The 24464-nt window shown below is 46.5% G+C and overlaps 1 protein-coding gene across 3 annotated transcripts in view; it reads left to right on the top strand.

Moving 5' to 3' along the window:
- The first annotated feature begins 830 nt into the window (after window positions 1-830).
- PLS3 (plastin 3) overlaps window positions 831-24464 on the top strand; it is a 50032-nt gene continuing 26398 nt past the window's right edge. The window contains exon 1 of one of the 3 annotated variants that reach the window (XM_053955935.1): window positions 831-856. The gene's annotated coding sequence lies outside the window, so the exon portion shown is untranslated. Of the gene's footprint in view, window positions 857-7318; window positions 7338-19497; window positions 19522-24464 lie in introns of those variants that run through there. The other 2 variants (XM_053955937.1, XM_053955936.1) reach the window with 2 other exon arrangements.

Genomic DNA, 24464 nt, shown 5'->3' with positions numbered 1-24464 from the left:
AAAAGTGTCCCTAAGGCCCTTGATTTCCTGAACCCTTTTAGCCATTTTCGGTGTGAATATCTGCGTAGCAAATGTAGAAATTAGGACAGTTATGAGGTCACCTATCCCAAATTGGACAGCTAGAAGCTGCCTGGGGAAAGGCCATGGCAACGTTCTCTGTCCAGGAGCACAGAATAACAGGGTGCAAAGGACGGGCACCTGCACATCTCTTAGCCCTGAGTCTGCCCCTGGCTCTTCTCTGTGGGAAGCTCCTTGCCCAATGTGCCCACCAGCAGCGCCAGCTTCCCCTGGACATCCTCAGCATCAGCCCGCAGGGTTATTCCTGGGGGGACAAGGGGAATTTGCAAGTGAAGCCCAGAGCTCCTCTGTCTGCGTGGCAGGGCTGAGGCAGCCGGGGCTGCCTGTGCAGGGGAGACAGGACACAGTCTTGCAGGGGAGGAGGGATAGCACAGGAGGAGGGGGATGCTTGTAGAGAAGAAAGAACGCCTGCTTGGAGGAGAGTTGCACACAAGGAGAAGAATGAGGGATGCTTTCCGGCAGAAGTGAGGCGTGCGCGGGATTGGGGATACACGCAGGGCACGAGGATGGATGCATGGGGGGGATGAAGGCAGGGAACGGAGGGGCGAAGCCACGGCAGAGCAGCCCGACGGCTACAGGGACGAGGACGGGGCGTGCCCTGGCTGCAGCCTCAGCTCTGCCCTGCCCTGAGTGACTCCGCGGCCGCCCACTCGCAGCGCCGGGCACCGTGATGTGCGGGCGGGCGGCCCAATGGGGCCGGGGCGGCGGGGCCGGGGCGCGCCGAGCGCGGGCAGCGGGCGGGGCTGGTGCGGCGGGACGGCTCGGAGCGGCACGGACGGTGAGTGCTCCCGGGGCTCCTCCAGCGCGGCTCCAACTCGGGGAAAGTTGCGGGCGCTCGCCCCGCCGCTGGACGTGCGCCAGCCCGCGCGGAGCATCCCGCCGGCGGCGGCGGCGGGGGGACACCGACCGGCCCCGGCGGCTCCGCCGGGCCCGGCCCGGCCCGGCCCTCGCTGCCACCCGGCTCCGCTGCCGACCAGGCGTGTCCGCGGGGGTTCCGGGGCAATGGGGCGGCGGGGCGGGCGCGGAGCCGGGGCGGGCGCGGAGCCCGGAGCGCGTCGGTGCCGGCGGGACGCGGGGGACGTGTCCGCCGGGCGCGCTCCTGCCGCCGCTCCCAGCTCCCCGCGGCGATGAAAAGGCACTTGTCTGATTCATCCCCCTGGAAAACTTCACCCCCGGGCTGAGACGCGGCGGGCCCGGCCCAGGCGATGCGCTGCCCGCGGCCGCTGCCGGGGCTCGGCGCTGGGATGGAGCCCCGGCTGCGGCAGGCTTGGGGCTTTGTGCGAGTTGGGAGAAGCAGAACCCGGCCGAGGGGCGGGGAGGTGCCGCTTTCCCGCTGTGGGTTCCCGCAGAGCGGCACTGAAAAGGGGTTCGGTTTGTATTTCACTTTTATCTTTTGTGCAGGGTAGTATTCCCAAAGCAGAGAGTGTGAGGAAATGGGAACGACTTCTCATCTGATTGAAGCGGGGCGAAATAAAGTGAAGTCGTGGGACAGCTGTGTGGGTTTATTTTTATACATCTCTAATTTGGACTGGGAGAGGAAGTGTCACCCTACTCCCCCTAACAATGGCTTCTTGTTGGGAGCCTGGGAAGGGAAAGAGAAGAGCAGGGAATTTTTCAGGACTTAACGCTTCAAACTTTCCTTTGCTGGGGCACCCTGATGCTGTCTGGAAATACTGTAATGGATAACATCAAGTCCCAGTGCTCACAGAGGTAACAACTCTGCAGGCATGACTGTGCTCCAGTTGTAAGTTTTCCTTAGTAGAAATAGTGGTGAAACATGTGCATGGGAACAGACCTCCAGTTAATGCTTCTTTGGGGCAGGCTGCATATGCCTGCTCTGTAAGAGCATCCATACCTCAAGCAGGGCATCACTTGGACTCACTGATTTCTTAGGAGAGCTGCTGGTATAGATCTGAGCAAATGCCACTGAATCAGCCTTTGAGGTTGTTATTGCTGTTACACAATTCCAGTGGAATGTGAGAGCTGGGCTTCCTGTTTTTGGTCAATCTGTAGAAGCGACTATAAAAGATAATAGATATCTCAAGTAAATTGCTTTTGCATGACAACTTGGAGCATTGTTCAGCCAGTAGCACTTGTGACTTCTCCAGTGAGCCTGGTAACCTGAGAAGCAAAACTCCTTAATGCGGGGAGACTTGCTCAGAGTAACTTTAAAGACAACAGCTGGAACCTGGATATAAAGAGGGAATAGTTACCGAGATCAGCATGTGCTAGTGCTGTGCATAATGATGTATAGAAATTCAATCTGTTTTGAAAAGAAATCTTGTGCAAAGAGGAGCTGCTGGTAGTTTGTGAGTGGAGAGCAGTGATTCAGGGGGATTAGTGGACACAAGGCAAGTCCCCTGGGTGCAATATTCTGCAGCTGATTCTGCCCTGGGGGTGTTTGATGGCCTTATGAGGGGTGTGTGCACACACAGAGACTTAAAATTCCAGATCTGTTTGTTTGCATCTAAATAACTCTTGGAAAAAAAAGGTAATGAAATAATTTGTTAAATGAAACCTTTTCCAAACGCTGTTGTTATCATAGCCTGTTAATCTTGCCAACGGTTTAACAATTTGAGGATGTTGCTTGGTTGTAACCAAGCTCCTTTGAAGGAATTTTTTTGCTTGTGAAAGATGAATTACTCATTCTTTGTCTGAGTTAAGAGATTATAATGTGATTATTAAACTCAGTTATTCAGTGCTAGCTATAAAGAATTGTGTTTAATCAGGGTCTTTGTTCTCTTATCAAAGTTAATCTGATGAAGTTTCCCCTCCTGTAAAATACGCAAACATCTCCCCAGATTAAAAATGTCCCAAACTCCAGAAACCTATTTAGCAGTTTTGGCTAGATGAGCCTTACAGTGGACGGGGCTCTGGGGACTGATGATTTCATTAGGTATTTGGATAAATGCAGAGGAAACCCTTCCCCTGGGGCTCCCTTACTGACTCCTCTGCTCCGGGTCTCAATTGTTGCGAGATTAAGATGGTGAGTGAAGGAATTGCAGTCTTGTTAAATGAGTTTGTGCTGAATCCACTCATGCAGGATCTTCTAGTAAATCTTTCCTGTGTTTACTTGGCTTTCTAGTGCAGTGACTTCAATGGCTTTGGAGAAGCGGAAATACAGCAGTTCTGACTTCAGGGAAGCAAAGGAGAGCGCTGCTCAGTGGTTGATTGGAAGGGATGTTAGGAGCAGTTAATTCAGTAGCTGTGCTTAAGCAGCTGCTGATGATCGAAGTGATCCGTGTGCCTTGTGAACCACTTTATCTGCACTTTTTGTGTGGTAAAACTGCAACTGCTCCACTTGGAGCTTCGGTATGGCATTTTGGACAATGTATAACATAGTGCATTGGGAGAAGATAAATACTTTTCTTTTACATGATTGGCAGTGCGTTTAGGGAGGGTGTGCCCATCATAGATACTGTAATGTGCTTCCTTATCTAAGTAAATGATGTGATAAGTAGCTCATTTCACACCTGAGGTTGTCTTGGTGGTGATATTTTAAGTGGTGGTAATTTATTTGGTGACGTGTCCCAACACACAGATAATGTTCTTGGTAATCTTATTTTAAATAGCATTAAATAATAGGTGGTGAAACACAAAGGGGCCGTGTTTTCAGCAGAGCCAAAGACCAAGTAAGTTCTGCTTTATATCAGTATGAGGTATTTATTGTTTGTGGTTGGAGTTTGTTTGTTTTTAAGTTACAATGTTTTGCATCTCTTTGCTTCATAAAACTGAGAGATGTGGATTGGAATTCTCTGAAGACATTTGTCCCTTTTTAGATACAGGCCTGTTAGCTTGATTTTCTTGCATGTGAATTGCCTGTGGCAGAGGAGGTGATGGCAAGGCAGCATCAAGCCTGCTTGTATGATTCCAGCACAGGTTTTGTACAGATCCATCAGCGCCCTGCAAAGCACAGTCCCGGCTCCCTTAATGGTATTCACAAGGGCAGCTCTTGACCTGCCACATTGGGAGGCAGTTTAACCCTGTGCAGGGATTATGGTGGTGCTTCTGATCACAGAGAGACTGGAAAGCCAAGGTGGGAAAGGAAGGAGGGAGATGCCAGCTGTTACAGTGTTGCTGTGCAGTTTGCAGAGGGTTGGACAGGTGAAATTTTTGTGGCTGCTACTTGTTTTTTTTTTGTTGTTTTTTTTTTTTGTTTTTTCTGTGTATCATCAAGTAGCATTAAGCAGCAGAAGAAACATGGTTTAAGATGATGTTTTGTTCAGGCTTTGAATATTGCTCTGCCTCCACCTATATTAGAGCAGTACTTAAGCATTAAAAAAGCAGATTCTCATCTCTTCAGGCCAGCTGTTTAAACATGTGTCTGACAGGCTATCAACTTGCCTGGTGCAATAACAGATATTAATTTTTAACTTTCTTTTAAGTTTCTTGTCAAATAGGGAATAGCCACAACATGATATGATAATATTTATCAACCAGTTACTGGTCTTTGCATGCTCAGCACTTTTTGGACTAAATAGTACTGTGCATTTAGTGATCTGTGTATCTTTTTGGACATTGAGCTCATGACATAATTACAGTTGCTAATTATATCAAAAAAGCCAAACATGAATCCAGAAACCCCTACCAGCAAATGTGTGAATTTTAAAAGTTTACCAAATAGCCTCAATGCCTATGCAAAGCAAAACATTCCTGAATGTCCTTTTTCAAGCATGTTGCAAAACTGAGACCAGCTATTGTAATGAGGGTGATGCAAGGTTGAATTAAACCTTGAATTAATTTGTTGGGTTACTGTAACAAATGTCACAACATCATCTACCCCTGGCCCCCAAGCCCCTTGATAAGCATCTGTCGACATCTTTGCACCCACATTCCTGTTGGCACTTTGGGAATTGGATTATTGCACAAGCAGCAGTGGTTGTGTTTGTGGTGGGTGATGTCTTGGCAGAGCTCTGCCCGCAGCACTGCTGGTAGGGGAGGGCATGAAAGGACTGTTTACCCTGTGACCATCCCAGAGAGTTGCTCAGACTCTTGTGCAGAATCAGCTGCCCCTGCTTGCACCATTAAAGCTCTTTTCCAACCCAGAGGTACCTGCTGCTCTTGCTGCTGGTGGGTAAGTAGGTGGGAAGTGTGGAAGCTGAAGGCAGTTGTGATGGGCCAATATCTGGGCCCTGGGTGCTGTGGCTGGGAGAAATGATGTTCAGGAGGTCCTCTGAGCAGCAGCAGCTCATCTGACAGTGACTGAGCTGCTGTAATCACTTTCAGCTGTGTGATTGCTGGTCAGGAATGAACTGCTGTTGTGTCCCCTGCTCTGTACACAGGGGTTTGGGTGTGCCTGTGGGTGTACTGTCTCTCTTGGATTTATTGAATTAAAAATGGGTATCTCCCGTGTGCAGGGAGTAAGTATGAGGTGGGTGGTGTTTAGACACAGCAGCATTAGTTCAGCTTCAGTCTTAGCAGCTGCCTTTGTGCTCTTCAATGCTCAAGTTGTAGGTGATGGGTCAAGCCTGTCATGTCCTTGCTAGTGTTTCCTGTCCTGGATATCCTTCCTGCTTCTAGGTCAAGTTTCTCTAAGTGGAGACTTGGAAAGCACCTTTCCATGTGTTGTGAGATCCACTTGGAGCGCTGCAGAATGCTCTGTGGAAAGTCTTCTGGTTTGTGCAAATACTTCCCAAGTGAAGGGCTGAAGGTGTAGATTTCCTCTGCTTTACCTGGGTGGCATTGCCACGCTGTGCCATGAGCTCGGGGACAGGGGAGCCTGGCTGTCAGAAATCCTCCTTCCTCATCTCACTGTGCTGCCAGTCCAGCCCATCTCCACTGGCAAATGGCACTGGCACACCTGGGGTGGGTGTGCTGTGACACTGGGGACATGCTGCCTAGGAAGGGTGATGGAGGCCCACTCTTTTAACTGTTGAATGAAGAGATGATTTGATGATAGCCAAAAGATGGGACTTTATGTGTTTGTGGCTGCAGAGCCCAGTTGGGGCAGCAGACACTGTGTTTGAGATTTCAGGTGTGTGGTGTGTTTCCTGTGTGATCTTGTCAGCCATGTAAAGAGAAACCTGTACCAGCTAAACAAGAAAATGTGGTTAATTGATGGAGCTGAAGGCAGAAGTCCCCAGCTAATAGGCCTGGAGAGTGGGGTGGGAGGAGAAGACATGCACACCTGTACTCTGCTAGTGCCACACTGTTTGATTTGGAGGTGATAGAGCTTTTCCTTGAGGTGGGCACATCTGACATCAGTGCTGACCAGCAGCTGCCCTGTCATCAGGACTGTTTGCTTGGCTGCTCTACCTTCTCCCAGCAGTTCTGTTCCCATCAGGGTGTGGACTTCCTTGGGCAGGGTGCTGAGGCGTGGTGGCCAGCCAGTCCACTCAGTTACTGTGGCATCCACTGGTCTCCTGGGAATCTAAAATCTGTTGGCTTTTTTGGTAATGGATTAAAAATGCCAAGGACAATAAGCAAGTCCTGTCTGGCCTGCTTGGAAGAATTCTGTCACGTGTGCTCCTCTAACAGCTAGGGTTTCCTGTCTGGGTTTGTGGGTTCATGCCTGGGCTACTTAAGGCTAGTTTTGCACTGGGTTTGTGAGTGGCATGATGATGAAAAGGGGGCTTCCCTGCCCTCAGGAGAGCTGCTATCAGCAGAGATGGAGTATCCACAGTCATTTTTTCCATTTTGTTTGTTTTGCCAGCTGATTCCTGTTAGTTTGTCTCTACCTTTCAGCAGCTGGGCCATGAGGGTGGCCACTGCCCATGAAATGCAGCATCCTTGGCCAGTGGGCTGCTTGCTTTAGGTTCCCTTCCCTGTGCTGGCTGGTCTGCACTCTCCAACACCCTGTGCTGCTGGGCAGTGTGCACATCCCTGGGGGCACATTGACTCCTCCTGCAACATCCAGGCTGTCTCCATGGGCTGTGGTGGCCTGTGCACTAGTAACACTTGGGAGTTAGTGTGAAAGAAATAAAATAACAATTGATTTGACAATGCATCTGAGGATGTGGGGAGCAGGATAACTGTCTGAAATGGGAAGCTCTGGTTAGGACTGCTGCAGATTGCTCATGTCAATCCATATGGGCCATATGCTTCTAACCAGTCTCCTTGTCTCATTTCCTTCTCTGAAATGCTTACAGCTGTTTTTCCTGCCGCTTCAGTAGGTTTTTTGTTCCTGTAAAAAGAGTGACAGCTCACAGATGCTGCTGGAAGTCCCCACTGAATAGCTGGGAAGAGAGACTATTCCTGTGATCTTCAAGAGAAGATCAAGTGTAGTGTCTCTGCGGTAGGCCTAGTTACTGATGTTTAAAGTAAGCTTTTTTGTTTTTTTCTTTTTAAAGTTGACAGTAGACTTAACTGTCTCATTCACTGTTTCCTCATCACATACTGCCCTTAGTGTGTCCATGAGAGAGGAGGTAGTTGATGAGGTTACTTATGTGTAGAACAAGGAAGGATGAAGTGAAGTTGTGTTGAGGTGTTCAACATCCAGTTTTGCTACTACATTTGTACGTAATGTTTGGGTTAAACTTCACAATGTTGCTTAGATGTTGGCTTTTTTTTCTAAAGAAGTCTGTGACCAAAGTGATAGCAGTGCTTGAGGTTCATCATTGTTGGTCCTCCACTTATCCCTGTGTACATCTCTTCATCCTGCCTTTTCTGCATTCTGCCAAAAGAATTAATTGCAGACTTCTCTAGTTGGGTTAATGATCCAGCCCTGGCCAGGTGAAGAAGGAGCTGTAGAGAGCTGATGCCTATGCAAGTGTTTCACAGTGTCTGGCTGGGTGGTAAAGGGGCACATGAAGACAGTGAGAGAGGCTGGCTGTATCTGCTTTTAGACAAATGACCTGTGCACTGCAAGGAATGTGGGGCTAATGTGGCAAAGTAAATGGCTGTGTTGATTTGGCTTGAATGCCAAGTTAAGACAGGGTCTGTAGCAAATAAAACCTAGTGGTATGGTTTGTCTGAAGTCCATGTGATTTTGGATTTGTTTAGGTGCCAAGAGTACAAAAAAAAAATCTCAGGCTTGGTTGCCTGTTGGCCATAAACCCTAAATAAGCAAAACTTGCCAGATTCCAATCCTCTGCTTTGCCTTTTTTGCACTCCCAACTGCACAAAACAGTGAGATGTCCCAACAGCTGTTGTACTGGTGTCTGAGATAGGAATGGGATGGGATCCTAGTGGTATGTCTATGGCTGCTGACTGTTTTCCTGCCTCGTCCTCCCAAGGGTCTCACTGCTGTAGAAGGTGCCACAGAGTAGCTTTTCCTCCTGTAAAAAATATACTGGGGCTGTACTCTCCTCAGCCCATGTTATAAATGATAAACTGCTGTGGGAAATGTAAAATAGAGTAATTCTGATTTGTGTTCTTTTAGAGCCTTGTTCTTTTGACCAAAATACACAGGATAAGTCTGGCCCTTCCCTCTATTCACTTTTCATACCCTCCTTTGTTTTTAATTTATATATCTTTTTATTCTAAATTCCTCCCATCCCCAAAATAGAACAGACATCAGCCTGCAAGCAAAGATTGCCAGGCATTGGTCTTGTGGATTATAGTGGCTTTTTTGCCTTGTTGGAGACTGAGCCCCACCCTACGTAGGCTTGGATTAAAAATAGTCTTCCTTTTCATCAGGCTGAAAACTGTACACAGCACATCTATGTCTTGGTTTCTGGGGTATTGGCAGCCACAGGAAGCCCTTCAGCTATAAAATACCTCAGAAAATCTGTTTGCTGCTAATTAATCCAGAAGTGCTAAGGTGACCACTGTTGGAAAGGTACAGAGCCAGATGTCTGACTGCCAGCCACATAGTTATCATAGATGTTGATCAAAGTTGATCAGAGACTGCCCCACAGCCTCCAGCTCAGTCCTGTCTGTCCAGACCTGAGCTGCACACTCCTCCCTCTTTGTATAAAACAGAAAAAAAATTGAGGGCAAGAGGCTGACCAGTATCTGGTGTGGTGATCTCAGTCCCCCACTGCCTCTTGGAAAAGCCAGGCCTCAAACCCAAGCTTCTTAGGCAAGTCTGAGTGGTTGGCCTTGGGATAGCAGAGGGAAGATCTGAGTGTCTCCTTGCCCTGGGCATCTGTCCTCTGCCTCATGAACCTCAAGTGTTGACTTCTTGTGTTGTTTCACTTGTTCTTCACTGTCCTTGGCCATGCTTGGTGGGGCAGTGAGTCCTTTTCCAGGGTGGTAGGAATGCTGCTGGCAGGCTCCGGGCGGGGAAAGGCAGGATGCAGCTGACCCAGGATCTGGAAGTAGGAGGTGCTGCCTGGCAATTCCTCGGGCTTAGGCACAGCCTTTATGGTTGTTTAGGGCAGGGGTGGGAATAAATGAGCAGGGGAGCGTGATGGGAGGAGGGCAGGCAGACTCTGCCCAGTGCCTGTTCCATGGCTGTTAATGACTAGCCTGCTCTGTGTGCCTGGTTTACATGACCTTGGTGATCAAAGGTCTCTCTGTAATCAGGGAAAATGCTGCCTTCTCTTCAGTTTTTGTAGACTCTGCCTTGGCCTGTTCTCTTTCTGGTAATTCCATTCTAGAGTAGACGGTAAAAAAAACTTAAAAATGTGAAATGTTGTATTGTCTCATAAAACCTTTGTAAACAGATATGAAACTGTCTGTAGAAGGACACTAGAAGGATTTTATTTCTCCCAAAGCCTAGGGATGAGCTTTCAGCCTTTTTCTAACTCAGTTGTGCTTTTTGCTTTGAGAGTCAAGCGGCAATTTATTTGCATATCAAATTCTTAAAGTGGAAAAACTGAAAACTGACTCTTTCTGTTAGGTCTTTACTACAGACTTTTTTTTTTTCACTAGAGGAAACCAAATTTTTATTGAAAATATGCTAACCAGGCTGTTTTTAAAAATTGTATAAACACAGGAACTTATACAAGGAAAAGTGAGTGGCTGCCCACTGCAGGGTCAGGTCAAGACAAGGAAAAACCTGCAAAACACCAACTTGGGAAAAGCATAATGAAGATCTTATAATTTGGTAGATGAGACAGGCTGAGCAACATCAGAAATGCTGCTGGCTTATATCAGTGTTTGCCATACCAGCTGTAGAATGGGGCTGTGGCTCAGATACTGCAGGTAATCCTGCCCCTGGCCTATGTCCTGTTTGTTTTGTGCTTCTGCTGGAGTTTTGTGTGCTAGGACTGCTTGTCCTGCCTTGTGTCCAGATGATGGGGAGACTGTCTTGCTAGGGGGAAAACAGAAAGAATTGATTGCAGCGTTCTGGGGACATCCTCTTGGATTGCTACTGAGATTGTTGTCTCTTTGAGGTGGTGGGAAAGGAAGCTATAGAAAAATCCCCTTTGTTTTCTCTTGCTTTTTTTTCCTGACAGTTGACATATGAAAAGTATTTCTATTCTAGAAAGCAAATAGGAAGGCATGTGGTTCTGCATTATATCTGTGTGGCTTATTTTTTGCCAATATTTTAGTGATTAAATTAGGGGCTCTCCACAGCTGAATGCACAAGATGTTTGAAATTCAGACTGAAGACCTTGGATAAAAGCAGCTTGTGTCCTGTCTGGATTAGATGGAAGGTGATGTACAGTGGGTTGTTCCTGAAACAAGTTTGCACAGTCACCTGTGTGCCATTTTAATGTTCTTCCTTGCCTGTTGTGGTATCTGAAAACTATAGCTTAAGTCCTTTTTTTTCTATGTGGTCATTCCCTCAGAGTACCTTTTCTGATCAGATTTGGGTTTTTTTGATGTTTGTATGGATCTGTGCCTCAGTGATGGTGCATGTGGTACTCTCCCAGCCCTGGTAGCAGAAGCCCCGGTACCAGGACTTCTGCTCAAAATAACAGGGAAGGGGAGTTGCTGATCTGCCTCTTCCATTCTCTTTTCTGTACTACAAGGTAGAAGAGTGTCCTGCTCTACTTTCACAAGCAGTAGGACTGAACTTGTTGCCTTTGACTCTGCCCTGCTGGGAAGGTCAAGAACTGGAGGAGGTCCCATGGGTTTTCACAGTCTCTGTCCCTGTTTTCATGGAAGATCTTGGTGCAGCCCCTCTCAGCAGATGAAACTGCTGGGCAAGCACCAAAGTTCTCAGTCTGTCCAGTGCAGAGCTAACCAAGTGGAAACTTGAATTCAAGCTACCCATCCCTGTAATTGGCATTCATGTTTTATGAAGCAGTGCTTCAGCTGGGTCTGAAAGATCATAAATTCTGGGTCCTTGTTTGCGCTGCCATCGCAATCTTGTGCTCCTTCCTGCTAATCAGCCAGGAGGGGTTTGTGGAGTGTTGTTTGGGTTTGGAACAGGGCTGTGGTTTTGAGATTCCAGGATGCTGAGTCTTGTCCCAGGGACCGGCTTGGATGTTCTCCTGCCTTGGAGCCTCTGCAGCAAAATGTTAGTGAGCAGGCTGATATTCCAGCCCATCCCTGTTTTCCTTGGGCTGAACCAGTGTTTATAACCAGTTATAGCCTTCTGCTATAACTGTTGAGCAGCTGCAGTGCTGTGGTGATATATACACATATATATTGTGCTATAAATCCTGTAGTTAAACATTTCCTTGACCCAGCATGGAACAAGGTGCTTGACTCCAGCTGGTCACAGAAATAAAGGAAGTGAGTTCCAAAACAATATTGCAATTAAGCTGTTTTTTCCTCAATTTTGCACAAAATGTTTTGCCTCCAAGAATGGATTGTGAGGACTTTATTTTAGGGAATATATAGGATATTGTGGTTGTATATAAAGTTATCCTGTTGTGATTGGTATTGGGCAGGCATTCAGGGAGAAAGTTGGCCCTTGCTTTTAAGAACTGTTTCTGAGATAGCAACATTCTGAAGGTCAGTAGAGAATAAATAGAAATCCATTTACAGAAGCATTCATGTTTCTCAGTGCTCTTGGTAATAACAAGCAAGTTTCTGAATCCTCACTTAGATAGAATTCACCTTTCCATAAGGAGAGAGGGGAAGCCAGGCCTTCTGAAGACTGAAAATACTTTGAATAAGCAGCCTTAATGTCTGACCTAAACTTTAGCCTGTTCCTTTCTGCACTGTTTGGCTGAGGCTGGGACTAAGTTTTCCTTGGGGACATGGATGGGAGGTTCCTGTGCAATCCTGCTCCTGCCCTTCTTTTGCCCACCCCTTTGTAATGTTCTTGTTGATCTGATTTCCAGCTGGGCTCTTGCCACTGTATTATATAAACCAAACGCTCAAGCAAAGGCAGCATAGTCAGACTTCTTGCTGAAAACTTGAAAAATTGACATTGTTTCTGCCCAGCTAAGAAGCTCCCAGAAGTTACTGTAGCTGTGCTGGAGGGATGGTAATGGCAGTGCCCAGCCTACATTAGTCAGATCCATCACTAATGGCAACAACTGTTATTCCTTCCCTTTCTCTAAGTAGTATATACACCTTTTCTGGGTTATATAGGGTTGTTTTAGTTGGTCCCTTTGCTCCCTGTGTTCTGAAGATCTGTGTAAAAAGAGTTTTGAAAGGCACAAAATGAAGTAAGATTCTGCCCTGTACAGTCCTTGAAACCCACTGTTATGCAAGAGCCTTTACAACCAGTATCAGTCAATGATTTGCTTCAGCAATTAAAGCTCTTGTGCACTGGTTTGATATCAAGTTGGCACATAGCAAGGCATTGCACTGTCACGTGTAACGCTCACAGCTGATGTTCTTGTTCAGCATTTGGACCTCTTTGGTGTAATCCATGTTGAACCTTGTGGTGTCATAGCTCCCAGCTATACATCTACGTCTTCTGCCTGAGCTCCAAAGTTGCTTCATGCCTTCTATCAAATACCATGCCTTGTTTGACTTTATGTAGCATCTGTAGATGTTTGGTTTTTGGTTTTGTTTTGTTAACTTCTAGGATGAGGGTTTCTTTAATATTCATTCATAAAGCATTAGACCCCACAGCAACAACAGACTAGAGAATATAAGAAATCTCCTGTCAAAGCAAAGACTGGCTTCACAGCACAGAGATCAGTCTGCTACTAGTAGCTATTTTTTGTGATCTGGAGAATGTAAGATGGCTTCCTAATTAACAGTGTAATAAGCTGTGTGTGAAGGTGACCTGAAGGCTGTGGGTGACAACTTACAGTGTGTGTGTGAGTGGCAATCCAGCTCTACCCCAGCTTTCTACATATTTAAAAAGAGTGCAGTAGTTGTGGGAGCTGCCCCTGGAGTTACCCTGTCCAGTGAGTCCACCCTATAGGAGACTTTCTGTTGGGGTCTGAGATCAAAAGAGCAGTTGGAGGGAAGCCAACAAGTGCATGAGCTAAATACCAGAAAAAGTTTCAATGTCTCTTGAGATGAGATTTTGGGCTAGTTCAACACAGATGAACTTGTAAGCCCCCTTGGACAATATGATGAGCCACGTGCCCCTGGCAGGATGTCCAGGTGAGATAACCAGTCCCTTCCTGGAGATCCTCCCTGCCTGGGCTGGGTGTGTGTGTGCTGCTGCCCAGGCTGGTCAGTACCTGAAACCTTCCTGATAGTGGGAGCTCACCTGCAGATGTTGATGGGTTGTGTGGGACTGAGGAGCCACCCAGTGGCAATCTCCCACAGCCTCCCACTGGCCAGGAGTGGGTGCAGCAAACTGGTCTGCACAGTGGTCAACAGTTGGCCAAATGTCCATTTGGTGGCTGGAGCAGGCAGTGACTGCAGAGGTGTAATCTCTTCTTGCATATAGGTGAAAGGTATTAAGCAATTCCTGACCTCTGGTTCTGCATAATTGCCAGTCTTGCTAGAGTCCATGGATCTGTTTTAGAAACCACATATTTTAAGCTGTTGTAGTTTTATTTTGAAGATTACACCTATTTTATTAGTAATCTAATAGGGTGCTCCTGTAGGCAAGTCTCTGGTGGTGTTTGGCATTAGAGAGAGCTCTTGTTTTCCATTGACTTTTTTTAAAGTTGAAATGAGGTGCAGTGCTTGGCTTTGGTAACAGTATTTATGTTTTAGTATTTAGAAAGTGAATCTTCTTAGGGGCAAAATCTGGCTCAAGTAGCTGAAAACTTTGCAAAGGTTTTGCTGCTGCTCAGGCTGCAGAGTATCACTGATAGAAAGTTAAAAGGCTTGTGACATACTTGTATGAAAATATGGACCTCTTCTAAACAAATCTATACTCCTGTGATTTGCATTATGCAACTGTTTGCACTACAATTGATTTTTTTTCTTTTGGTGCTTCTTAAAGCTTTCTTTAGTGTATCTTAAAAGACCTTAGTTCAAAGAACTACATTCCTATTAAATTGCAGCTTTTCCATATTAATACATTCCATGAGGATGCAGTCTACATGAATGCTGTATATGTCTCAGTTGTAGATGTGTCTAAATTGAGTGTTGCTAAAAATGGATCAGAACAGGTTTCCTGTTCAGAAGTATTCTGGGAACAGTCGCTTGTGATCTGCAGTAGTGCAGTTCTAGTGCAAAATACTATTTCCTTGAGTAGTGACTGAGGGTGGATAGTTATCTAGAGCATGTTCTCCAAGAGAGCAGAGGATTGCCTAAGTCATGTCAAGGACAGACTTGGGTGATGGACAGAGCTGGCAGCTCAAATGAAAGATAAAAAATATGTTTGTGCCTCCAAGACCCTCCTACCAGACCCAGTGCCACTCTTTCTGCAGTGGCCTGGTCTGTGGGGTGCCTGAGCTGGTTCTAACTGGGATGCTGTGCTAACAGTGGGCCCTCTGCCCACTGCCTCATCTTCCTCATGCTGATGTCTATTTGACCCCTTGGCCAGCCAGGGTGGGAGGACTGAAATGCTGGGGAGAAGGAGAGGGACAGGATGGCCTTTGGACAATGTCAGCCCTGCCTGGGTGCAGTTCCTCTTCCCATGCTTCAGAACAGCCATTAGGCTTCATCTGATGCTGTTGTAATCACCCAAAGTGCTTTCATTGTGATTGTTCCAAGGTGCCCTTCGTGATTGGTTACGTGGAGCTGCAAAACTGGCTTAAAAATATTCTCCGCTCCAAGTTCCTTCCAGTGGCTTGTCCTTTGGCTCAAATATGTAGCAGACAGCATGGGAAAGTGCCTCAGAACTGGTGATGCCCTGCTCAGGCCTGCAGGACTGGCTGGAGAGTTCCAAAGGCACTGCAGACTCCTGCAGGTGTTTTCTGTGCTGGCTTCTGCCCTGGGAAGTGCAGCTCACCTGGCAACTGCTTTTCCAGGGGATGTGCAGAAAGGGTTTCCAGGTAATCTCTTAATTTCTTTCTCCCTTTACAAAAGACCCCTATCCAATGCTAGACTCCCCATGGCCCATGATCTCCAGAGAATAACTTGTTCACTTTTTTTCCACTTATCCCCTCTCCACACCCACTTTTTTTGTCTTTTGAATTTAATAAAGTGGGTGACTCAGTACTAAATATAAAGCCTCCTGCTTCCGGCATCATCTGCCTGTGGCTCATTTCCTGGAGCTGACATCAGTTGAAGCCTCCCGATTTCCTTATGAAAAAGCAAGACATGAAATAACCCATGCACAGTGATCTGGACACACTTGTGGACTTCTTTGGTGACTGCTTGGCTCCCTGATCTAAGCTGTGAATAATTAGCTGGTTAATTGCTAAGCTGAGCACTGGTGGAGCACAGGGTAAATCGGGCAAGTCCTCACATCTGTTTTGCACTGCAAAATCATACTCAAGTTTGCAGGCGCTTTTTAAATAAAGACCAACTTTCAGTCCCTCCTGCATATGCAAGGTTTTTATTAAATAAGCATGAGCCTGACTAATGTCTTGCTTTCTTCCAGATGACAGGCTCGCTGACAGAGCAGCTCAGGAAGCTTTTAAGGGGGAAATCTAGCAAAGATGGACCTGTTTTTTCTTTAGAAAGACTGATAAACTGAGGAGTTAAGGTCAAATGCTTGCTCCTTGGTTGTCACATCTTTCCATAGCAGTTTACATTGGTGGGATATACACTGCCATTGGTTGGCACTGAGGGAGAGAGCAAAAAGTGCATAAACCCTGAATTTGTATCAAAAAGCACAGGTGAGAGTCTTTCTACCTGTTCATAATTTAATTAAAATCCTTACATTTAAAAGAGATTGTGGACAGAACTGGAGGAGGGGAACATCTTGCACATGGTAAATGGTCACTGATGTCAGTCCAAAATGGGCTGGAGGCTGGCCACTCACCTTTGCTGTCTAAAGCCCTGGCTCATAGAACATGGTGTTTTTTCTCTGGTGAAGCAGACTATTTAAGTTAACTGGTTTTCTCTTTCAGTGAGGTACTCTTTTGAACTTCTCCCCCTTCTCTCTCTTTCTCTCTGTCTTTTTCTCTTTCAATTTTTTTTTTTGTAAGGAGAGGGGATGTTCCTGAAAATCCTTGATTTGCAGCACCAGCGCAGGCAGGAGACTGAGCCACCTTTGCAACTCCTGAAGGTTTGCCAAGGTCTGCTGATGCTCTGTTGGCTCTGGGATCTCCTGAGGCTGCTGTGGCCCAGCCCTCTGGCCATGGAGGTTTCTCTAGCTTGGGGATGCTGGAGTGGACCAGCATGTCCTATACTCCCATGGCTGGTTGACAGTGGGGCTGGCTGTATCCCAGCAAATAGATATTTTAGGCAGGAGCTAGAAGTACCAGCAGTTAAAACCCATCCCAAAAATCACTGGGACAGATGTAGCATGCCCAGGGACTTGTTCATCACCGTGGATTTCATCACCAGTTATCTTGAACAGCTTCCAACATTAGCATGGTATGTCTTGGCGTTAGTGAGGAAAACACTGCTTCGGAGTGGGCAGGAAAACTTGGTGTCCAAAAGCAGATGGTTGTCATCTTCTGGACTCACTGGGGAGAGCAGTGGGGCTGCACAGCCCATTGTAGCCAAAGGCCAGCACATTGGATGAGCTCCCTTCCTCCCTAGAATTTTGCCAAAGGGTCTGTTCTTGAGGGTTTGTGGTGAAAGATGACTCCTGAATTTACCCTTTCTGCTCCCCTGTCACCTGGAAGGCAGCAGCTGCCACTCCCACAGCCATCACTGAGTACCTTCTGGAGGGCAAATATGTATTAGTGGCCTCCCAGTGAAACTTGGCAGCTGGAGCTGTGGAGATGTGTCCCCTTGCGCAATGATGTGCTGGAGGAATCCTGCCAGTGCTAGAAGTTCTCTTTGTGCATAAACCTACATCACAATGTTCCATGCAGGGGAGTGGATGTGTCACCTGAGCACCTCAAGCACCTTCTTCTTCCCTAAAAGGCTCTTTTTAAAGCGGGAAGAAGAGGAAAATACACTGGTATACTGGCTCTACCAAAAAAATTCCTATTTTGGAAGAGTGTGGGGAGTGGTGTGAGGCCAGGCGTGTCGAGGAAGTCTGCTGGGAGTGCCCGGGGAACTGTGCGTTCGCTGCCTGCCGTCACCACACCCTGGCGTGCTGAGTCTCGGGACATGACGTGGGGATGAGTGGTGCTGGCACCACTGAGGTGCTATTTTAGGTTTGACTGTAATTGCAGGTTGGACCGCCAGGACTGGATTTTGAGTATTCACAGAGCAGAGTGCTCTTAAAGCTCTGGAAAAACTGGCTATCTCTGATCCTTTGCAAATGTAGGAGATGGGTATTTCACGTGCACTGTGCATGAATTGAACTCCTTATGGTGGAGCCACTGAGGACCTGTGCTAGCTGGTGATGGGGCAGGGATGTCCTCTCCCTCTCAGTCAGAGGGAATGATTACACCTGATAGCCCTGTAGGATGCTTTACATGTACCTGGAAAAGGAAAAGTGGGTAAGCAGAGGTCTGAAGAACCATGGGCTGGTGGCTTTTAGGCATCTCCCTCTGCAGTGCTAATCTGCCACCTGCACACCTGCAGGTGCTGCCTTGCTGTTCTAGCAACATAGATGACAGAGACAAGGAGAAGAGGCTTTTCTTTTCCCCCAAAAGCAGACATTGCTTGTGCAATGATAGAAAGTCACAACCTGGTTTGAGAGCTGGGCTCTGGCATGCTCTCCCCAGGAGCTGTCAAGCCCCGAAGCCTGGCTAACCCTTACGAGATGAATTTATGCTGTGCAATATACTCACATGTAGGATGGAAAGTGGAGACACTAAACTTCATGAGATGAGGTTTTTCATTTTTGTTGCATGATTGCCCCTAGACTTCACAGGATGGATGCAGTCCCTGGTTTTGGTCAGAGCAGGCAGTTGGGTTCCCTGCACTCGGAGGCGGATGCGATGCTGAAGCTGCTGATGCTGCTGGTGCAAGTCAGAGCAGAGTTGAAGTTGCTTTTCCCTAAACCTTGTCTGATGTGCACTCAGCCTGGTCTCTGTGGACTGCAGAAGTGTTTTTCCAATCTAACTTCTTTCTTTTTAAGTTGCAGCTGCAGTTCTGGGCATAAAACCCTCTATTTTGGTTTCCATGATGTTTACGTCCTGAGGAAGCTGGCAGGCTGTGGGTTTTTGGGGTTAGGTTTTTTGTTTTGTTTTGTTTGTTGGGGTGTGTTTTATGCCTCTTTTGAAACTTTTCAGCTGGAAGCTAAATTTTCAGGTGATACCTAAGAAATGGTACCAGGTAGTGACTCACTTTCCTGGCTGGTGTAATTTTTAAAGAGAAACAACAAAAAATCACCCAGTGACCATAATTTTTAGAACAGTCATGAGTTCTTCAAATTTTTTACTAATTCAAATATTGTGTTTATTAGTAAATGACATATTTTCCTTTAAGCTATGGAAATGCTCAAACATTATGGACTTAACAGGAATAGAAATCTCTGAAATATATGATTATAGTTTGGAAAGCTGACTTAACCTTTCTGGTGATTGATTCTGCTCCTGTTCATTGCATCAGCAGCACACAGTACATGATGTTTCTGTTGCTTGTGTCTTCCTGGCTGGCAGCAGATGTCTGTTCCTGTTTCATCTAGAGCAGACAAGGATTAATTGCTGAGGTAATGCAATATATTACACAGTATGGGCCAGTTCTGAACTCTGTATTTAATTTAATCTAATTTATTCAGACCATTTAAATTTTTTTTTTGTTTTGTTTTTGAGGAACTATGAGGTGAAATAGCAGGCAGCATCCTCCTTCAGTGCAGACTAAGGCCAAATAGGTCTGGATCCTTAGTATTCTATGAGCTTCTGGTTGTTTGAAAGACACCATAAAATAAGTGAATAAAGCCAAATACAAGCTCTGCGTTGCTGTTTGACTGGACATGCTGACAGCTAGCAAATCAAAATCCATTTGTTTTAAAGAGTAAAGAGCAGTAGAGGGCTTTTTGTTCAGGTTTTTTTTTGTTTGTTTGTTTGTTTTTAATTAATTTAAAAAATAGTTTGCTTACCTAAAAGCTCTGTATCTTACTTCTTCCTGATCCCAAATGCCAGGCAATAAAAGACCAAGAGCTGGTTTTTGGGGGGAATCCCCTCTGGGTGCCCCGTGCTCACGGGATGCTCGGGCTGCTGTCACACATCTCTTCGCGGCATGACCGCATCCCTGGAAGCGACCTCCCATCGCTGGGCGGGGAGGGAGGGAGCAAGGAATGCTGGCTGCCCAGCTCCGGGCTGGGGGCGTGGGAGACGCTTCAGCGCTCGGGCCGGGCCAGGGAGCGATTCGCCTTCCCGGGGAGGAGAGAGAGGAGCGGTAAGGAATGCTGAGAAGGTGTCCCGGGAAGGGCTGGCTGCGCGCTGCCGGCGCTCTGGGTGCAGGCCCGTGCCAGAGATTGTCCTGCAACGACTTGTTTTGCTTTGCTTTTCTCTGCAAAAAGTCTTGTGAGTCCTCCTGCTGTAGTAGATAGAGGAAAACAGCTGAGGGCAGAGCGAACTTCAGGTTTTGATGTGTCAAAGTTTGGAGTTTATCAGTGCACCTGACGCGTGCAGACAGCAGCGGCGAGGCTGCCACCGGCTGTGCATCAGCGAGGGTTTCATGTTTCGGGCGAGGGCTCAGGGCGTCTTCTCAGAACTCTGGGACATGGCTTGTTCCATCTCAGTCTGCAGCAGGCTTTTACAAAGCAGAGCTGCTTAATCTTACATGTTAAAGTGTTAAATATTTAAACCTCTCTCTTGCAGAAAGTGCGAGGGGCTCTGAGTGCTTTTAGGAAATGACTGGAGGCTGCTGGCTCTGGTGGCTACTGAGCTTTTTGGGGTCTTTTCACCTGGAGAGGTTGGGCTCTGAATGCTGCCTTGCCATTCCAGCTGGAATGGCATGAGGCATTACAGGCTGGCAGGATTTAATTTCCTAACAGAGGAGTTGATCTTGCTTGCTGTGGTTTCTGGCTATGCCTGATGCTGGAAGCCAGTGTAGACCCTCTCTAAACACTTTAGTAGTCACTACCAGCTTAAAACACTTGCATACCAGTGTTCAATACTTTTAAGTATTGAACGGAAATGCTGAATTTTTTGTTCTAAAAACTTCATTTGTCTGCAAATCTGCAAAACACTTCTAGTACAGCTTTTCCATGTCCTAATTTTGTTGGTACTGAATGTATTGCTCTGAGGTATTGATAAGTTATGTTTTATTGAACTGATACTATATTATCTCTTAGCCAAAAGGCTAAGAAGAGATATTTTACCCTGCATTTATTCTGCAAAGCATCTGTCTCTAAAGAATGATTTCCACAGCTGGAGGACTCTCACACCCTCCTGAAATTCAAAGTAGTGGTGAGGTTGCATGCTGTTTACAGTGCATACACCTCTTTAACCACAACATCTGTCCTAGGGGTATTGGGCACTGGCTGAGCTGGGAAACAGAGGGAGAAGGAGGAGGAAGAGGAGGCAAAGCAGCTTGAAGGGACCTAAGGAGAAGTTAGTGCTCGTCTCCAGGAGTGTCTGATGCATTTTCCTAGCCTTGATGCTAGATGCATTTATGCTAATGAGAGTGCATTTTGTGGAGGTTATTAATGCTTCTCCAAAGTCCAAGAGCCATGAACTACAGCTTGCCTGATCCTGAACTGGTGACTGCTGTCTTTGGCTCCCCATCGCTCCTCCCCATATTAAGTTAAATTATAGAGAAATGTGGGGAACACCCTGCAGTTAGACTAAATGTGATTTCACTGTCATTGCAACCTCCTGGGAGGCAAAGCCAGCAGCTTTCCTTCACTTCTGGCCATTTCACATTAATTTTTGAGATTAATGTTTCTGATTTTGTGAAGAGTAGATAGGATCTACACTATCTATTCTACAGTAAATAAGTGGTGAATTTACAGAGGTTTTTCCTACTTCATAAGCCACTAGGACAACTATGTAATGACACTGATTTATTGCAGTCTGATGTTGCTTTCTTGCTCTGAAACAAGTTAATTTGACTTATTTCCCTTTTTTCCCCAAGTGCTTTCTAAACAAGATCACAGACAGCAGGGGAAGGATGGAAAATGTGTGGAAAAATTTTCCTTTATGTGTGGCTTTTTCTAGTTAAAGATCTGTTACTGAAATTCCTAGGGTTTAAGAAACTTTTGAAACATAATTACAACACTTAGGGTACGGTTTGTAGTTTCTAGTGTTTTGTTTCTTATTTAAGAAAACAGTAATTGACACATTTCTCTGAATGTTTATCATCTGGGCAGCCAGAATTTCAGCCTTGGCTGTGCTCTTTCCAGACAGCTCTGTTTACCTTCAACTGATAAAACAGTTTGCAAACTGGTTGACCACAGCTGTACCTTCTAAAAGGTGGCAGAGAACCCACCCTCCCAAAACTAATAGCTGAAACTCCCTGTTGCCCAGCTTGCCAGGGATCAGCACCGTCATGCCGGGTGTTTGGCTTGCAGGAGCTTGTTTGCTGGTGTTGAATAAGGAGTGACTGTACTGTGATTTAATTTAGGGATCTGGTTGATTCCCCCACCTGGGCGGGGGGGAAGTTTAACAGACTGAGTAATGCTTCTTGCTTTATCGTGGCACACTGGCTATCAGTCCCTTTACCTGCCAAAGGCCCTACCTGAGGGCAGAGCTGGAGGTGCTGGGGGCATGGACAGCGTTCTGGGCTGCATGGGCTTTGCAGGGCTTTATCCAGCTGCTCCTGAACCAGGCTGCACGCTCAGGTCTGCAGCCCACCTTGGAAGGGGCGCCTTTGGGGCTGAATATTGGGAAATCAAGAGACATATGCTTAAAGCATGTTAAGGGTAACCTGCAGGTCCCAGCAAGCAAGTCCAAATCGCTTCTGGGGAAGAAAAGTTGCTCAGATTCAGCCTTGTGAACTTCACTCCTTCTTGCTTATGCTGCCAGGGAACCCACTGTCTTTTACACTATTGCTCTGAGAGTCCCCTCATAAAATGAGGGATGCTGAGTTTTTGCAATGGATGGTAAGAGATGGGTCCTTTCTTTAAGACATTTATGGTTAAGGTACAGAATAAGCAGAAGGAAGTGTTAATGCTGCTCATTTTTTTAGGGAACTACACAAAAATAAGAATTAGTATCAACATAAGAATTTCCTGAGAGGCTTGCATGACTTTTCTGTGTTTGAGCCAGGAATTTAAATGAAGCCTTCTGAGTTTCAGTCCATTAGTGACACCTGACCTCAGCCCCTCTCTTTTTTACCTTCTTGCACTTAAGTTTGAATAATCTCTGAATGCTGTTTGCTTTTGCAAGTTCCAGGTAGATGAGTGTTTAGCTCTTCCTTTCCTGAGACGTCTTGAAAGGATCACCTGTTCCATGTTGTACTAGCTAGGTAATGAGAATATTGCTCTTCTGTTTCCACTGACATGAACAAACTATTTCAAAAGTTAGTTAAGCCAATCTAGTGGGTTATGATTTCAAATGTTCTCTAACCCTGGAGTAGCTGCTCTACTAAAACTGGAGGTGTGTCAAAATGCAACACTTAGCAGGAGTATTTGTCAAAAAGGCTTTTAAAGATTGGTTCAGTGGTGCCTTGAGCAGTATTTTATCTGTTTTCTCTTGAGCCCTGCAGATCATAAGTACTCTGTAGATATGTGTAATAGATTTTGAGCAAGGTCTGTGTGCTGTAGCTGTGAGCCTGCAGCATGATGGGGGGGTGTGAGTGCAGTTGGTCTCCTCTGTATCCATCCCTCCATCCCACTTGGCCCTGGTCTTCCATGACAGGAGCCTTCAAAGAGTGTAAGGTCTGCAGAAAGCTTTTAGTTCTTCCTTCCATTTGTCCCACAGTAGCTTTATGTTTCTGTTCAGCCTTTTTCTGGGTAGATGAGAGTAACCAGGCGTCCATCCACTCTGCTTCAGGATTGCATCTTACCCCTTAATGTGCATCAGAGGCACCTCTGGCTCAGAGGACAGGGATGTGTTGGGGGAAATTTCATTGAGGGCTGGAGAAGCTTTATTTTTTCCTTTCCTTGGGCAATATGAGTGGAAGCATTTGTGTTCTTCTGACTTGTGCTTCCTTCCAGCCTCTGGGCAATTCGATATCACGTGGCCAAGCATCCTCAGCTGCTTGCTCTCTGTCTGTTTTCTCTTATCTGTGGGACAGAGGGATTAGTGTACTTGAATCCCTGTGAATTTCTGTTCATATCCCCATCTTTCAGTATTTTGGATGCTGCTGTGGAGGACATGGCTCCCCTGGGCTTTTATCAAGGGGCTGATTCCTATTTGATGCTGTGAGCAAGTTTGATGCTGATTTTGGGTTTTTTGTGGGTGCTGGCTACAGTTCAGTTCTGATCATGCTGATCATTATCCAGGCCTGACCGCACCCCAAAGAGCTTCCTTGGCTATGCAGGGCTGTCAAAGGCATGTAAATTGGCTGATGGCTCAGCAGTTGCTTTTACTAAGGATTTAAGATGATTGAAGCTAGTGAATCTGGTTTTGTCATGAAGGGAGAGAAAACACTTGGACCAGCATGCCAAAGGGGAAGGACCAGGTTGTCCAGGCTGTCAGTGGATGTAGGGGTAGTGGTTCAAGTCTGAGCAGGAGGCATAGGAACAGTGATTTGCTGCATTTGTTCCCATACTATTGGAGTGGCCCTGCCTTTGCAGCCCAGATCCCTGCTGGGCATCTACCCAAGTGCTGCTCAGAAGAATACCTGGCATCACTCTGTGCAGGTCTAGCTAGGAGAAACTGAGCTTCTAACCTGGATTTGCTGGAGGAACATACTTGTCCAGAGGTGGATACCCCATTGAGACATGCCTCCAAATCCAGAGAGAACCTCTGGCAAGCTAAGAGCAGTGACTAACTCCAACATGTGTGTCTGCTCCTGATGGATTTGGCAGATTTTTCCCCTGCAGCAGTGGCGAGTTGTGCAACAACTGGAGCAAAGTTTCACAGTCCACTCCCAGGTGAACATAAGCATAGCAGGGAACTCGCCTCTCCCAGCATGACAGTTTCAGGAGTCTGAAAGGATATAAAGCAAAGCCTTCTGATGGGACTTCTGCTGTTTTAGAGGTGCTTCAGAAACAGCAGCTGGAGGTAATCTCAATATGGAATTGGGATGAAGTGACCTGAAGGGTGCCTGTGCAGTGGGAACCTCTATCTGCACTCCTGTGTCCTTTCCCTGTGATGCAGCTGGCGGGCTGCACAGCCAGCATGGATCAGTCAAAAGGTGCCCTGTGTGTAAAGGCAGTAGCTTGAGGGAGCTGGAGAGCTGGGTGGTGTAAGGTGGTCAATTCAAATAGCTAGGCAAGCTTAAAGTAA

This window comes from Vidua chalybeata, chromosome 14 (assembly GCF_026979565.1).
Source record: "Vidua chalybeata isolate OUT-0048 chromosome 14, bVidCha1 merged haplotype, whole genome shotgun sequence".
NCBI lineage: Eukaryota > Metazoa > Chordata > Aves > Passeriformes > Viduidae > Vidua > Vidua chalybeata.
The sequence above is the reverse complement of the archived record's forward strand: the minus strand, read 5'-3'. Positions and strand labels throughout refer to the sequence as shown.